The sequence below is a fragment of the Rissa tridactyla genome, chromosome 2 (assembly GCF_028500815.1).
Source record: "Rissa tridactyla isolate bRisTri1 chromosome 2, bRisTri1.patW.cur.20221130, whole genome shotgun sequence".
NCBI lineage: Eukaryota > Metazoa > Chordata > Aves > Charadriiformes > Laridae > Rissa > Rissa tridactyla.
Window position 1 is genome coordinate 135,816,927 of NC_071467.1, and position 16,244 is coordinate 135,833,170.

The 16,244-nt window shown below is 39.6% G+C and overlaps 1 long non-coding RNA gene across 1 annotated transcript in view; it reads left to right on the plus strand.

Moving 5' to 3' along the window:
- LOC128905429 (uncharacterized) overlaps positions 1-15,896 on the plus strand; it is a 36,259-nt gene extending 20,363 nt beyond the window's left edge. The window contains exons 2-3 of the long non-coding RNA XR_008464872.1: positions 14,299-14,411; positions 15,634-15,896. This is a non-coding gene — a long non-coding RNA (uncharacterized LOC128905429). The remainder of the gene's footprint in view (positions 1-14,298; positions 14,412-15,633) is intronic.
- The last annotated feature ends 348 nt before the right edge of the window (positions 15,897-16,244 follow it).

The window sequence follows — 16,244 nt, forward strand, 5'->3', positions numbered from 1 at the left end:
AGATGACTTCCTTACACAAGTTATAAACACTTGTAGGCATTATGCCAGAACTTAAAAGCAATTTGTGTTTTATGAAAGTCTATTTAAGGTTCCTTTTCAAATACAAAAAGCCCCAAACCAGAAAACAAACGCCTTGCACAATGCACGACTTCAGAATCGGAGTATCAACCCTCCTTAATCAGACCAAATCCATTTTTGCCAACAGCATTCCTTCACAGAGCATGGTGACTGAACTGAAAGATAAGGCCTAAATTTCTGTTTAGAAAATTGCACAACAGTGTAAAAGGCAAATGCGCTTTAATTTCCCAATACTAATTTATTTTCTGTTTTCTAGTTCTCAACTGTGGCCCTATGTAGAAAGAAGGGAGACAATTATTACCCACCTAGAAAATGAAGGAAATAACACCTGATGAAACAAGGAAGTTTCTGATGAAAAGCTGAGGCTTTTAGGGATCAATGTGAGGGTCAAAGCTGCTTGAGGTTAGTGGAAAACTCTCAGTAAAACTCAAAGGGCTGTCAATTCAGGACAATGTCATCTTCATTGCTTTGCAGTATTGCACTTTGTTTCCATTCAGTTTAGGGGAGGAAAATAAATTACCAGCAGGCTGTATACAACCCAATCCCAGCCAAGCGGTGGGCCAAATCCTTGACATTGCTCTCCAGTTGGCATGGGGGGATCTTTAAAATAGTTTACTGAACCTGCTGATGGTTTGAACAGCAAAGAGAAATCTCTGAATGGTATTAATGGATCAAGAGGCACAGCTGAGAGATACTTCTTCCCCTGCAGCACTCAGCTGCTGCCATACTGTTTTGAGGCTGTAGCCATCAGTGCTATGAAGGCTGTGACCAGTGCAGGTGTTCAGACAGACCTGTAGCCTGTTTTAGGAGTGAGAAAACACAAACATGAGGTAACAAAACCTTCCCTCTTCCCATGTTTTGGTCTCCAAATATCTTCATCAAGTCAGGAGAAGCCTTGCATTTGTCCATTAGGAGGACTGAAGACATGCATAGTGTAGGCATGTGGTACTTTAAGATACCTTTCTGGCTCTGACATTAACCAGCTTTTGAACCAAGGAAACAGACAAAATAAACCACATGTCTGTAATTACCTTCACAAGAAATCAGCCAAATACTTGATTTTTCATTTTGTTTTTCCATGAGGAGCTAGGACCTAACCGAATAGCTCCACTTTCCATCCTGTGGCTCTAGGAAGGAGGTCTGAGGAGGAGGACAGGTTTGTCAGCCTATCGCTCTTATCTGTGGCCTGTTTTTGCCCATACTTGAAATGACAAAGTTTGGCTGTTTCAGCTAATTCCCATCTGTTGCATGCACAGCTGCTTCTTGTTACCAAGGTAAGGGTGGGATATGAGGGCAGCAAGCTCTGTGTTACAAAGGGTTTTTTCCAGGCTTTTCTTCTTAGCCTACCCTGTTCCTAGCCCCTATCCCTTCCCTGAGACCAAGAGTGAATGGACAACTGCAGGAGGAAGAGGAAGGACTCTTCCTATCATGGCAGGTGGGGTAGAGGAATACCATACCATAAATAAAGGAGGAGAGTTGAAAGAGAAAGAAAAGAGCTGCTGCTTTTAGTGATAGTCATTGACTCTTTTCATCATGCCCTCGCCTTCACCTCATGGGAGGATCTGTTTTGCTATCTTTATAAACTTTGGCCACCCCAAGTGTAACGTTCATGTTCTCATTGTGGCAAAAGTCAACCTTGTCTGTACTGATAAAGAGATCTAAGACAGCTCTGTAATAGACCTTGATTTCCAAAAAATATTGAGCTACAACACTTAGAGGGCTTTCGGGTTATCCAAAAATAACTAATCATTTTTTTTTCAAATGTTGATGTGCCTTTGTTCAATGACAGATTTCTGGAGGCGAATGCTACAGAATAAACTAATGAGCCATTTCTTGCAACACTTTCAGTGTGGGTTCAAACCGGAAAGCAGAGATCCAAGTTCTACTGCCTTGGGGATTTTTTTCAATGTGAGGTTTGGATCTAGCCCACTATAAAGAGCCACTATACATACAAAATTTTGAGATTGCTGTAGGTTTGGACTCTATCCACTGTCAAAGTTCAGAAGGTTTTGTCTGGGTGTTTTGACGTGGGCCTATCTCCATTTCAGTTTTGGAAACAAAAAACCCCAAATACAAATACGAAAGAAAATCCCCTTGCAAATACGCAACTTACCTATCATATGCAGAAACAATTTGAGGACTCTGAGCCCTCCAGGTAGTTACTCATGCACTGACACCCATTGTTTTCAGTGGGCTCCATGTGTGAATAATTATGCACCTGGGAACAACCATTTGCAGGATCAGGCTGTTGCAAAATAATATGCTGCTGAAAACTTAAAAGGTAGCTGTAACACTTGATTGGATTGGTGTAGACTGTTAGCAAAGAGGCTGTCTGGATGCAAGCTATTGTCACTCTCATTTTGAGAAGGATTTTTTAAACAGTTACATTTCTCTGCCCTCCGTTTCCAGGGCATTTCCTGCTCCCCCTTCTAGGAGGAGTCAGCTTGCAAATGCATGTTAACAAATTCAAATGCTACAAATGAATTTTACAGTCCTCAGTGCTGGTTATTCTCACCTCATGAATCCAGAAGTGTCTACGAATTTGAAGGATTGTTTTGGGGGGATGATCTCATCTCCCAGCTTCACATATTCTCTAGTTTCGTTTTCCCCTGCAACTCATTCCATGCACTCAGCTAGCGAGCCAGGCTTGCCAGAAAAGGACAAACTACTATTTCTTTTCTTCCTCTTCCTTTCTTTATGTTTGCTGCTTGTGTTGATCATCTCGCTGTGGGGCCATAGTTTTTGTCCAGGGACAGTAGTTACTTCTTACTTTTTTTTTTTAATATTTTATGTACTTTTTATGTTCTCAAACGCAGAATTTTACTATTCCACAGATCAAATAAATCCCAGGCTTTCAAAAATGATACAATGGAAGCCTCAGCTTCACAAGCACAGCTGCAAATGAGGCTTTAATTGCCAGCTTAGGAAAAGTGCTGAAAATGTCTAGCCAGTGAAAACGCAGTAAATTTGAGAGGTCAGAGCAATAGAGAGCATGCCTGTCTTCCGTCGGGTATAGCATATAAGGCTAGGAAACATTCCCTTGAAGCATATTGTATTTGATGTGTGACCAAACATCTTTCCAGTTTTATTGTAGAGATAATGAAAAGTGAAACAATACTTTTTCCTTTTCTTACTGAATCCTTTGCTGGTGAATGTTTTACCATCTTTACACGTCTTACTTTGTATATTTTTTTGTTTTCCAAAAGTGAAAGGAGAATATTTTTATGTTTTTTGGTGTTCTTTCAAACAATTTTTTTTTTGTCTGTGTTAAGCTCAAGAAAACCTTGCAGGCATCAGGAGTTAGTTCTGGAAGTTCAAAACAGTTGATGGATCAATTATAAAAGACCTTGATGAGAGTTGTGAAAGAACTCCTCAAAACTTCCCTATAGCCCCAATTTCATACTCCCGTTTCAAAGCGTCAATGTCAGAGAGATTCTCAGTAAGAGTTCATCAGCCCTTATTTCAGAGGAACAAAACATTTTTCCTCCCAAAAGCCTTTCTTAGAAAGAAGCACAGCATTTTGTTAGTTTGAAAAAAACCCCAAAAATGGGTCATAGGAAAACAGAAAAATGGAAAATTACAGCCCCAAATGGTTAAAGATTTACAAGCCTATAAGCAGCTGGCAACAGGGTCAGAAACTGGGGTATGTTATTGCAGTTTCAATAATAGGTGGTATTATTAGCTCAGCCTGTAACTGGTATTCTTATGGGATGTCAAATATGGGATGTTACGGAAATATTTCATTATATAGTAAATGGGCTTCTCTGAACTAAATCTCTCAACCTTTTGCAGCTGACTCATCAGTTGTTTCTGAAACATTGTGTCTTTGACGTCGCTACAGAGACTGCCAAAAGCTAGATCAACCAGTGCCAGCTGTTACGGTACTTGTGATATGAATGTATTCCCAAAGGGCATTTGCTTTATTTTAATTTTCACTATACCCCAGTTATGTATTCATTCAGGTTGTCTGTTTTGTGTACTTAAGGGCAATGCAGTTCAGGAGGGTTTTGAAAAGAAGTGTCTCAAAAGTCAAGATAAATACTTACGTTAAGAAAACATTAGCTGGAATTCTTGCTGTGGCTTGTTACCTACATTTAATAATGATCCAAAAGAAAAAGAAAAAAACCCAAAACCCCGACCAACACCAGCAAAACCACCCATCACTGTAACAATAGTTTGGTTTAGTTATAACACAGCAAAGATGCCAAAACTATTTTAATGCTGATTTTACAAACAATAGAGAATATGATAACATTCTGTATTCTATTATGCCTGTGTGATAGTTTTCTCACTAACTTTAGAATTGTTTGGAATTGGAATTTGGAATTGTTTGGAAAGGGATAGAAGAAATGGAAATCACAAGGCCTGTAGTACTTCTGAGTGTCCTGCTAAAAACTGTCAACATATAACTGGAACTATCTCAGAGGCCAATGAGCAGGCACGCACTTTTAATGACTGTCAGCCAAAGAAGGCAGAATAAATGACATAACATTTTGACTGTGTTGGATCAGTGAAAAAGTGACACTTCGTTTTACCATGTGTGTGGGATTCATTGTCATAGAATGCTAAAATTTTACACAGTTTAAAAAAAGAGAGTAGTTAATTCAGGGAAGAAATATCCCAACGTGCTTCTCCTGTTCCTATACAGGAACAGGAGAGGGGAGGGTACTCTTCTTCCCAGCGCTACAGGTGCGAGGCAGCGTATAACAGTTCCTAAGTGCCAAAGAACCTCAATAATATACAATTGTGTTAACGCAAAGAGAAGAGAGAGGGAAACCACTGCATGTTGACACTCTTTGATTGGTAGCTTAATAATAAGGTCCTTGATGTGTTTGCTGCTTTTTTTTCCATCCCATTTTCCTAGATAAGATATACCAAGGTCTCTTGACCTAGGCAGTTATTCTTTCTGTGGCACGAGTCCAAACAGTTTAGTGATGGAAAAGATCTCATTTACCTCCTTTCAGTTTGTACCTGTATTGTCTTATTACAGTTCCTGGACATACCTCTGTTGGTATTTTATTGCTAGCTAGCCTTCTGCAGCAGGGGATATACACAGACCACATCAAAGAAGAACAAAATGTTACTTACAAGTGGGAACTACTACTCTCACAGTAGTAACTACTTCTCTAACATCTGTTGTTCTTCAAAGCATGCTCTGCATTTTTTACACTACCTATCTATGAGCAGAGGCTGATTTTTCCTGAAAATTCCTGCGTCTCAGCAAAGCCAGCAAGGTGTGAGCTAAACCCCACAAAAGGAAAATGGGAAGAGAATCATAGATGGGTCTGCATGGGTGCCTGCCAGAGAATGAAACGTGCTGTGCAGCTCATCACCAGGGCTCCTTGCTTCATTTCTTCCCATTCCTTCCTTACGCTGTTTGCCTGGCTCCCACGCCCACGTGGGCCCAATGTACACACTCAGATAAAAATTAAGGGCGCAACACTGATGAAGAACTGCTGTTTTCTTTTACCATCCCATCACAGTTTAGCCATCACTGTATACTGTTTTCTGCCAGCCCTTAACAGCGAGATTCAGTCAACAACATTCATTCTGCATGTTGCCTAATTGGCCATGACTTTGGTGAAAATAATTGATCCTGTATTTCTGAGAGAAGTTATTTTCAGTAATAATTATCCCATTTGTGTGGTAGCTGGGGAATGGGAATTGTTTATTTCTCTGGAAAAAAGGAAAGGTTGATAAGGAAATATTTGAGGATATTATTTAAAATTTCAAATCCACTTTTGCCTCAGACTTTTCCAAATCTTGCTGGCTGTCACACTCTTGGTGTTTAAATGAGTTTTATGGAGCCTCTTCCCGCTTCCAAGAAGTTCTGTTGCATTTTTGTGACTGAGTGTTGCCATTCATTTCTTGAAGTAGGTAACAAGAACTGTGCATTCCTTCAAAAAGAGGAACATCCCCAAAGGCTTACTTCAAGTTCTGTTTTGAATTTAAAGTCAAAGTTTAAAATCTGATTATTGCATCTTCTTTTTAAACGTGCTTTTAAGTCTGTTCGCATGTGGAAAAGGTTTTCAGTTAGAAAAACATAGTTAATATATTTATTCCTACAAACCGAATATGTGACACGTGGTACAAGAAACCTTTATATCTATGAAAGCTAGCCATATGAATTTTATTGCTCCTGCTGTTCCTTATGTGAGTCTTTGCTGCTGATGTGGCTAATAGAATTTGGCCCATCACTTTGCAACAGACAAGGATTTATGAAGGCACATCCCTTCCTATAGACTCATAGAAGACTCTCTAACTATTGATGTTCACGTAAGGACCATGTTCTACTTATTTTTGTTTATTTGCTCCAGGTCCTCTTAATGGCAGTTTGTTAAAGAGTCTGTTACTGTACATGGTATGAGACAAATTCTTACCTCATTTTAGAAACTGTAAACTTGGTTTAATTCCTCGGAGGTATAAGGAGTTGCTTCAAATTTAAGGCAGTAAAAGGAAGATGAGAATTCTGCCTTTGATGCTCGTCTATTCTGCACAAGCTCCCTTAACTTGCAGAAAAAAGTCTTAAATGAACATTCGGGTAACCGAATGCTATTGATCCTTGTTAAGAAAAATGGATTATTATTATTATTATTAATGTTTTGTTATTATTGGTGTTGTTATTATTCCTTTGTGTTTTGAGTAAATAGAGTTAAGCTGAGGAGGCCATGGTCACATGCCCCTTTGGGCCACTGACTTTGGAAAAACTGGTAAGTGGGTTAAGAGAGTAAGCAAGAGGCGTGCTAGGACAGGGGGAGGTCAGGGTCAGGTCTGTTTTGATGAGTTAATCTTGATTCCTTCTGTCCTCTTCACTGTGGGTGGTAACTGAGTTCCCCAAAGTGTTTACAGTTGAAGTCATCCTTAGACAGGTGGACTTATTTTGAGTCCTGCCAATTCCGTATTTATTTTCCTTGAATTCCAGCATAGTCCACATTTTCCTGTTGTTGCTTGATGTAGATAGATGCTTAGCACAAATACTTTCCAGTATCTCTTTTTTAGGTTTCCTACATTTAAGTAGCGTTGTATATTGACTCATGGATGGTTTCTTTTAAAAAAAAAAAAAAAAAAGCAAAAACCACCCAACCAAAAAATGCAAAGATTTTGGGTTATCTGTATGGGGATACATGTGGGGATACTCATGTGGGGAACCGAATCTCTCAAACAAGATGATCAGTCGCTGTCTAGATGGTGTCTGCATTGAAAGATATTTTGCAATGGCATCTTTAGCTGGATCAGGTGTGACTTCTGAAACTGTGAGGGCTGTGGTCCTATGTGACCACTCCAGCATGTCCATGATACATTGGTATTGATTATCTTAAACTACTTGAAAAACATCTCCTTATTACTTTAACTACATACCATTTCTGCAGGTGGAGTTTCTATTACTTATAAGTATCTTGTCTGTGTACAGTTTGGTCATTTCTGCTGCAGGAACTGCCTGAGAGAGCCTCCTTAGTGTCCAGGTTCTCCACTCAGGATGTTAATGTACTATTTAAGCATACCAGTAGTGCCTATCTGTTGGTCTAGGCACAGTGGGAGCTGCCTGCGGGGATCTCAAGACTTCTGAAAATTTGCTCCTGGCGTGCTCCCGGAAGTCACTTTATAAGTGAAGGTGGCCAGGCAGGAGTTCAGTCAACCACCACCTCTCCAGCCTGTCTGTGGTCTCCCATCAGCTGTACTGCATCTATAACTATAGGACAAACTTGAATTCAATCCTTCTGTCACATTTATAACTTCAGTTTCAAAGCCTTTGCCACATTAGAAGGAAAGTGCTTATTACGGGATCACTGGTAGCTTCTTAGGGCTGCATTATGGCTTCTCTGAGAGGGTTTGTGTAGACAAAAGAAATGCTGAGCAGCTCTGCAAGGGACTGTTTTGATACAGACTGTAATTTTAGCTCTCTTTGTATTAAAAGTTGGAGATGGCTCCTACACATTCTTCTCACTGCCCAGAAGTTAGGCAAAGAAGAGAAAGGCAGTCAAGCTTTAGAGCAGAATAAAGACAATAAAAAAAGGCAGAGGTTAGAAAATAGCAGAAACGCCATTTGAGAGAAAATGAAAACAGTTGCTACATAACTTGAAGGCATTTCAGCTTCTCAACTGGTTGCACGCGTAGACAGCTTTGACACAAATATTTGCATGCTTAGATTTATAACAAAATGTTACCCACAAGGGTGACATGCATTATTGTAGACTCAGGCACTGAGGTAACCAAGCCAAAATAGCAGAAATACAAGGCATTCCGGGGGCACATGAGGAGCACATGTGCACAGCTGTGCTTACCCACTCTCCCATATATACACAAACACACTCACGTATAACTCAAGTGTATGTGCCCTGGGATCTTCCCCAAGCTTATATGATATATGCACATACATATCTATATATATATATATAGGTACTTATGCATTGACTGTGCATGTATATTGACATGTTCTATGGCTGGCACTGGTATACTTCCCAAAATGTGTCTCTCTTGAACCTGTAACCTCTCTTACGGTGTGGCAGGGACAGTGGCGGCCACCAGTATTCAGCCACAACTACTTGCATGTGGTGTTCCCCTCTTTCACCCAACAGTACCCAAGGGAGAGCAACGCTCCTACGTTTCTCTGTCTTTGTTATATATTAAAACCCCCCCCTACTTGGTGTTGGGGGTGGGGTTAGCTGAGAGGTATCAGCTGGGAAATCTGGCTTAGCACGTATAATTTAATGAAATTTAAAATAATTTAAACCCCCAAAACGTGCAGGATGGAAAGTGACTTTATGTGTTGGATGTGTATGTGATATATGGCTTCCAACGCAGAAGTGACTGTGTGCCTGCAGGATGAGGCGCCCTTGGAAATGCTGGAGCTGGGTTGGAGGTGAGCCAGGCACCCGGTGCCCCTGCTGCGGCCGAGAGGAGGGTTTGGGTCTGGGGGTTGGCACAGCCCCACAGAGAGGGCTGTGCCAGACACAAAGCTCAGCTCTACGTTCAGCTCCCCCAACTGCTGAGCTCTCAAAATTTGGAGTTTTGTTTCAGAGCCGCCTCCTGTAATGATGGGAAGCTTATCTGCTGTGGTTTATACATGTTTTCCTAAGACACAAAAAAAGGATTAGTAATTCTTTAGATTGTTTCTGTTTCTCTTTTCATTCTGGCCTTTTGGTTTCTTCTTTTGTTTTATTTGGGTCTTGGTTGGAGGGGTTTTTTTTTTTTTTTTGGTACATCTCTCTCTCCCTTTTCCTTCATGCTTTTTCATTTTCTCTTTTTCCTTTGCCTTGCTACTGTAAGGGTTGACATGAGTGAGACTCCTAATACTTAAACCCTAAATTTGAGGTCGCTTAGTAAAATATTTACTGAGCCTCAGAGTCTGGTCTGTTTAAAAATTCCTCTATCATGACAAGATCTTAAAGCACAGATGTCGTTATGCTGTTTATTAAAACTTGCTCTTGCAAAATTTAAAATCAATACAAAGATTAGTCATCTACAACCTAAATTTTAGCAGTAGTTTATTCCATGAAAAGTTACCTTAAAAGAAAGTTGGGTTGGTTTCATCTCACCTAGCTTATATCATCTACAGCGTAGATGTTTATCCCAAGCTTGTCACCGTAACCTCCTTTTATGGTTAAAAGAGTGAAATTGGCACATTCTTCCTGAGATTTATTTGGTTGATATTAGACTAAGAGAAACTGCACCCTAGAAGATCCGGTCTATATTGCATGACTTTTTGTGAGATGACTCTTGCTTCTAAATATTACAGCTGCGCAAAACTGAAATTGAAGGACATGGGTAGTTTGAAATTCAATCCTTAAGAATGAATCGTAGAATAGAATTTAAAGAGTTGGTTTGATCTGCTTGATCGTGTAGTTTGATTGTTTTACACTTGCTAACAATGATTTCTGCATTCTCTTTTTGAGTTCCAACAACAGCTACAGAAAGATATCATTTTTCTTTCTCATATCTATTTCCTGCAGTAAAGAAACATATTTGGGTCCATTATGCTCACTGAAAAAAAAAATAAAAAATCAAGCATCAGCTTCTGGTAATACAGATTCACTTCTTTAAAATCTTGGATGTATAATTGTTTACTGTAATTTATCTTATATTTGTAGGCCTTTGTCTAGCTAACTTTTACCTTGTCTTAATAGAATCATAGAATTGTTAGGGTTGGAAGGGACCTTAAAGATCATCTAGTTCCTCCTGAAATCTCTCGCTGGGAACAAGGTAGGTTACATAGAAAGGTGTGATCATCAAGAGAGGTTTCTAACCAGAGGTTTGACTGACAGCCGTCAGGAATCATTATCATTCATTTTCTGTGTTTTGATGGACATCCTTGGTGTTCTTTCCCTAAAATTTTTCTTGAATGGAATCTTATAAATAAATAATTCCTTACCTTTTTGTCAAGTTTATGAATGCACCCCCTAAAGAAGACATGGAAATCAACCAAGTAACTCGCCAAAGAAAAAAGAGAGATTTAAACTCCAGTGCCCCAACATACATACACGCATAAGAAAAACTCGGGTTACGACTGGAGCTGAGAACGGTTCTTTGTGACTCCCATGATAGTTTAAAACTGTTAAACTTTCTTCCAAACTTCAAAAAATACTGTTTTTTCCCAAGTGTTTCACAACTGATATTTGCTACAGCACTATGTTTGGCCACGTCAAATAACATGGTGCCCGCTGTTTGACTGTTTTGGTCAAGCTGTAACAATGGAGTAAGAATTTGCTGTCATATGGTGATGCTCACTGGAGAGCCACCAGCCCGCTGTCGCAGACAGCTCAGGTGAAGACCACGGCAGCGGCGTAGGACGCAGGCAAGGAGAACATTTGGCTCACGGCCTCTCAGATGGAAATTTAATGTCCTTCAGCTCCACCTCTGTGTGAGATGTTAAAGATGCCCTGATTATTAGAGCTGGTTGCAAATTTTCCAGTGGAACACTCCGCTCTTGGAAAATGCTGATTTTACAGAATTGAAACATTTCACAGGAACATGTTGATTCCATTGAAAGCTTCGATGGAAAGCAGACAGGCAGGCTGTCCAGGAAGCCTGCGCTCCTGGTTTCGTGCCAGCCTGGGCTCCCCTGGCTCCCCACTCCCCAGGCAGCGGCTCCTCCAGCTTCCTGACATTCCAACCAGGCCTCTGCCTCCAGAGTGGGGTGGCTGGGGGGAGGGAAACATGAAATGGGGGGCACTGGCCCTTAGGTAGGCTCTCTTGCAGTAGCATTTCTTTGGAAGCTTTCTTTCCTTTACAAAAACACGAATTCTTCTGGAAAAATTACAGTAACTTATTTCCCCGGGACAGAAATTCTATTTTCCAGGCTGATGTACCAGCGAGGTTATACCGCCAGTCTTTGCTTTCTCTTTACTTGCGCATCACATATTTACAAATGTGGTCTTAGGTGGAAAGTATCCAGTATATTCACACTGAAATAGTGACGAAGATAAGCACAAAAAAAGACATATTCACTGTGCAGACTGTCATCATGGTGAAATGGATTCACAGTTTCACCTCTGGGTGAACTCAGAGTTGTCCCAGTGAAAACATACCAAAGAAAAGAGATGTTTGTCAAAATGTGTACTTGTATATATATAATTTATTTTTTTATTTTTTTATTTTTTCAAAATTGCTCAGGTGAGCAACTAACCTCATTTTTTCTCATCCAGTCTAGGAACACAGATTGAAAAAAAAAAAAAAGTTTAATCAGAAATGTCTTTTAAACATTGTAATGCACACCATAAGGATTTCTAAGCCCAGCTGAAAGAACTGTTTATACATTTTGGTTAATATATCTATCTGCTGGCTTGTGCTTTGTGGTTATGGTCATAACTTGAGCTTAGAATTCCATTTTGGGGCACGTGTGACAGACACCTGTAGAAATCCATCGTCTCATCATTGCTCATATATGCCTTAGGCTGTGTCTCACGTTGGCGCTATTGGCATGTGCAAGCTAATTGTCTCATTAACTTTATATGGTCAGTAAAACTACTAACACGTAACTAATTGTTTGTAAAGTATTTTGGGTGATTTGGATTAAAAAAAAACCCAAGGAGCCCATATAAACCCAATGTTTGTTCTGTGCTTTACCACCTGTGGAGAAACGCACAAGCTATGAGTGTTTATGTGCACATGCTTACAAGTTTTGACTCGTACCGAGGTGTCACCCTGCTGATCATTTCTGTGCGATTTCCTCAAATTTGGTAGGTGGCATACTTACAGTACATCCAATCAGTGAATCAATAAATAATGAAGCCTGCATATTAAGAAAAGTTTAACAAATAAGTGCTCATAATGAAAGTCAGTGTTGTGGGGTTTTTTTCCTGGTTTTGCTGGCAGTCTTGCTTTTGATCTGGGAGCTGTTAGGAGCCATTGCACCACAGATGAAAGGAGTTAGAAAATTCCATATCATAATGCAGTTAGATCAGTAATTCATGGAGCAGGTAATTCACAATGACTTGCCAGTCCTTTGATTGCACACGGTTTATGACTATTAGCAGTTTCCCCTTTCAAATTTGTATGCTTCCATACTTCCTTTCTGACCTCTTTTTCATCATTTATAGTCCAATTTGGTAGTGAAAAAACATAACTGGTGCTCAAGTGCATGGCTGTCATTCAAACCCCAATGCGTTACTGAGCAGTTTGACATTTGTGACTATGAAAAAAAAAACATTAAGCAGGTGTACAGAACACTAACCAGGTCCCTCGAACAATGCTTTATGGGATTCACAACTTGCCTCTAGGCTATAAACCTGATTCAGCCTGAGTTTTCAAGGTAGATTTAATCTTGATATTTACACTCCCAAACGTATCTTGCAGTAGAACATAACTGCAATATAAATGACACAAACACATTTCGAATGGAAGGTTGTGGCAAGAGAAGTGTTACTGTAAGAGCTTTGCAATGACATGTGTTCTTTGAGGTTTAACAATTATCTGTCCTCAGTTTGTAAAATCAAGGGCTGCATCCTCAGCTTCAGTAAACTGGTTTGCACAGCGGCGTCCTGGCTCTAACATTTTCTCAGTAGAAGTATAAGGGAGTAAGGTTCAAATTAAAAGAAACCAAAAGAAATGCTGTTTAATCACTTTTAACGTAGTCATCTGCTATACAGGTGTGCACATATCACATTTTATTTCAGTTATATTTCCCAGGTTTCTGGGAACCGATGTTGCAGCTTTACAAAGGTAGAGAGATTTCTACAAGTTGGATGAATAACATTAAGTAAATCTGTTAAAAGAAGTTGCTGCTTTGTCTCTGAAGGACTAATATTCAAGTTGCTGAAGAAGGGGCCCTGAAAAAAAAACTTGCAAACATTTCAGTAGTCAAGTAGGAATAAGAACTGTGCGCCTGAGAACAAAACAATTCTCTGAGGTGAGGTGCTCAATTAAAATAATCTTTTTCTATATATGAACATAAAAACCATGCACAAAGTCCTTCCATGGTATCCCTCCCAGCTTCCAGTAGTCAGTGGGTTAGGGACTTCCTTCGCCAGAGGTGCATCCGGATCACCGTGCTTAATAGCCATTGATAGACATATCCTTCATGAATTAGTCTAATCTCCTTTTGAACCCTGTTATACTTTTGGCTTCTGCAGCATCCTGTGGTAATGAGTTCCATGATTTAATTGTGCATTGTAATGAAAAGTGCTTCCTTTTGTTTGCCTGAAAATTGCTGCTTAAAGATGTTAGTGGGGGCACTTGCCTACTGTATCTGCTCTCTTTTGTTTAGTAGATGAAGCCGGTTAGTCTGTTCATAGTCTTAACTTGGTGTATGTTTCTTAAGATGACAAAATCCATAGCCAACAGGAGGTAGAAAATGACATTCTGAGATTGCTTCAGTACTGTTGCATTTAACGTATGAATAGCAGAATATACAGGTAATTCCATTGCGAGTACTTTATTTCGATATTATGCCTGGAGTTGGTATGGCACTTGCGAATAAGAAAGTAGTAGTGCCACAGGAAGACTCTGATAAATGTTTTCAACACATGAGTGCGCGCAGACATATGCACGTACATTATCAGACTGTTTTGAAAGTGATGTGCCCTCATTGCCCTTCGTGTGAAGAGAGAATGTAGAGAGAAGATTTTGTGGGGGAAATGTGGCAAGTGCACGGAAAGCGTGGAAAAGATCACATAGAAAAACTGTTTGGAAAGTGAGCACTGGCAGTAGCTTATGAGCAAAATCAGAGAGAATAAAGTGGCTGGTTGACTCCCTCTCACTTCCCTTTCTCCTCTTTTGGTTTAGATGGGCTTGCTAGGTGGTGTCCATGCCCTTCCTGAAACGGCTGACACGTGGGCAGTCTTACATCAGCAACAGAAAATGTGAATCAGCTCACGCATTTTGCTGCTTGCCTGATGGTATGAATTTATCTTTGCCTTTTTTTCATGTTTTCCAAGAACCAAAAAGTTTTGTTCAACTGTGTGGGGGAAAAAGTGTGCTGTTTCCTCAGTACAGGATACTTTTCAGTTTCAGATGCAGGCTTCCTCAGGTTTGCCTTTTTCTTCCTCTGTTACCTTGGAAAAATTTAAAAGAAGGAAGAAGAAATATACAGTTAAAAATCTTAAATTTAGAATTAAAAAAAAAGGAATGTGACAAATATTTATATATTTGTCTAGAATCTGTTTAAAACAAAGCACCAGACCTTATGGAAACATGGCATTTTGATAATTTTTGGAGCAATTATGTGCAAAGTAGATTTTTCTCTTTTTTAATATATGCCTTCCAAATGTAAATGATAAAATTAGGCCTACCAAAAATTCAGCCTTGACTCTTGGTCTGCCCATGTCAAAGCATTGGTGAACACGCTGGATGAAGCTCACTAGGTACAGACTGAAACAAGTCCCATTTTGTTCCTAACTTGAGAGGGAAATAAATCCTGCGGGGTTTTTTAATATTTTTTTTTCTCTTTTACCCAATTTCCTACTTAGGAGGGCATAAGCTCACTGACTGCTATTGTTAGAAGATTCTTAATTTTTTCTGTTCTTCAAAGCAAGTAATATTTGTTTTCTTAATGTTTATACATCTCCTACCACAGCAAGGCCCAAGTCCTTACTAGTGTTTGAGGCAATTCCACAGAAGGAGGTTGGGTAATTTTAGGGAGACCTTGGTGCTTTAGACCTTTCTCTCCTCCACTAAAGCAGTTTTTGGGGGCTAAGGGTGGTGGGTCAGAACCGGAAGAGCTGAGTAACAAGCTGCACAGAGAGCTCATTAGCTCCCTATCCTGGGCTCCTCTGCTGTCGAAATTAACTCTTAGGCAGTGAAATGTCTGACAAATACCAGCTACACGAAGGCCTTCAGGTTACTGACATAACACAGTTAAAATTTGGCTCTGGATAAGAAAGAGATCATCTTCAGGGCATAAACCATTGGCATCCTATTAAATCTACTTACTGTTTGTATTCCTTCAGTGGATATCTTCAGGATTGTCTTCTAACAGGAAAGTTGGGGTTTTCAATGAATTATACTAAATTAAAATCAAACTATTATAGCCTCGCTAACTGAAAAAAAACATAAACAACAAAAGGAGAGCTTCTGCAATATTCTCCTTTTTTCTTCTAACTTATTTTCCAACTTTTTCAGCTCTTGCAGAGTTGATGATGAACATATTGATGAACATCTTTGAATCTGAATCTACAGATTTTGTTTGGAGACAGCGCAGAATCTTCTCAAAATGAAACACAACTTGAGAGCCAGTGCCGTCAATAAGGAATTTAACATAAAAAGCTGGTACTCTTAAGACTTCAATTTAAAACAACCCCAGTGTTTCGGCAAAACAGATTATTTGAGGTCTTAATATAAACACTAACAAGACTGATTGATACTGTTATAAAATAAGAGTTGAAACAAAAGGTAAGCAGTGCCTTTTTTCCTAGGTACAGGAAACTTTTACTTAGTTAAACACAGCAACTGCTTGTTCTTGGAAAAAGAATGCCTTTGTTCATGGCCTGTAGCTTAGCAAGCTTGAAGAAAAACATTTCCTAAGCCTAAAATTTAATAATTTTTTTTTTTAAGGTAAAAAAACCTAGAAGGACTAGTATTCTGATGAGGGTATTTGGCTGCTCCTTGCAGGTGTTTGGGTTTTAAAATGTTTGGGCAGAACACCAATAATTTGGTTTACAGATTACGGTGTTGTCCAGTTTCCTGCACGTTATTGCAGTGTGGAACAATGACATTACAACAACCCACGTCTG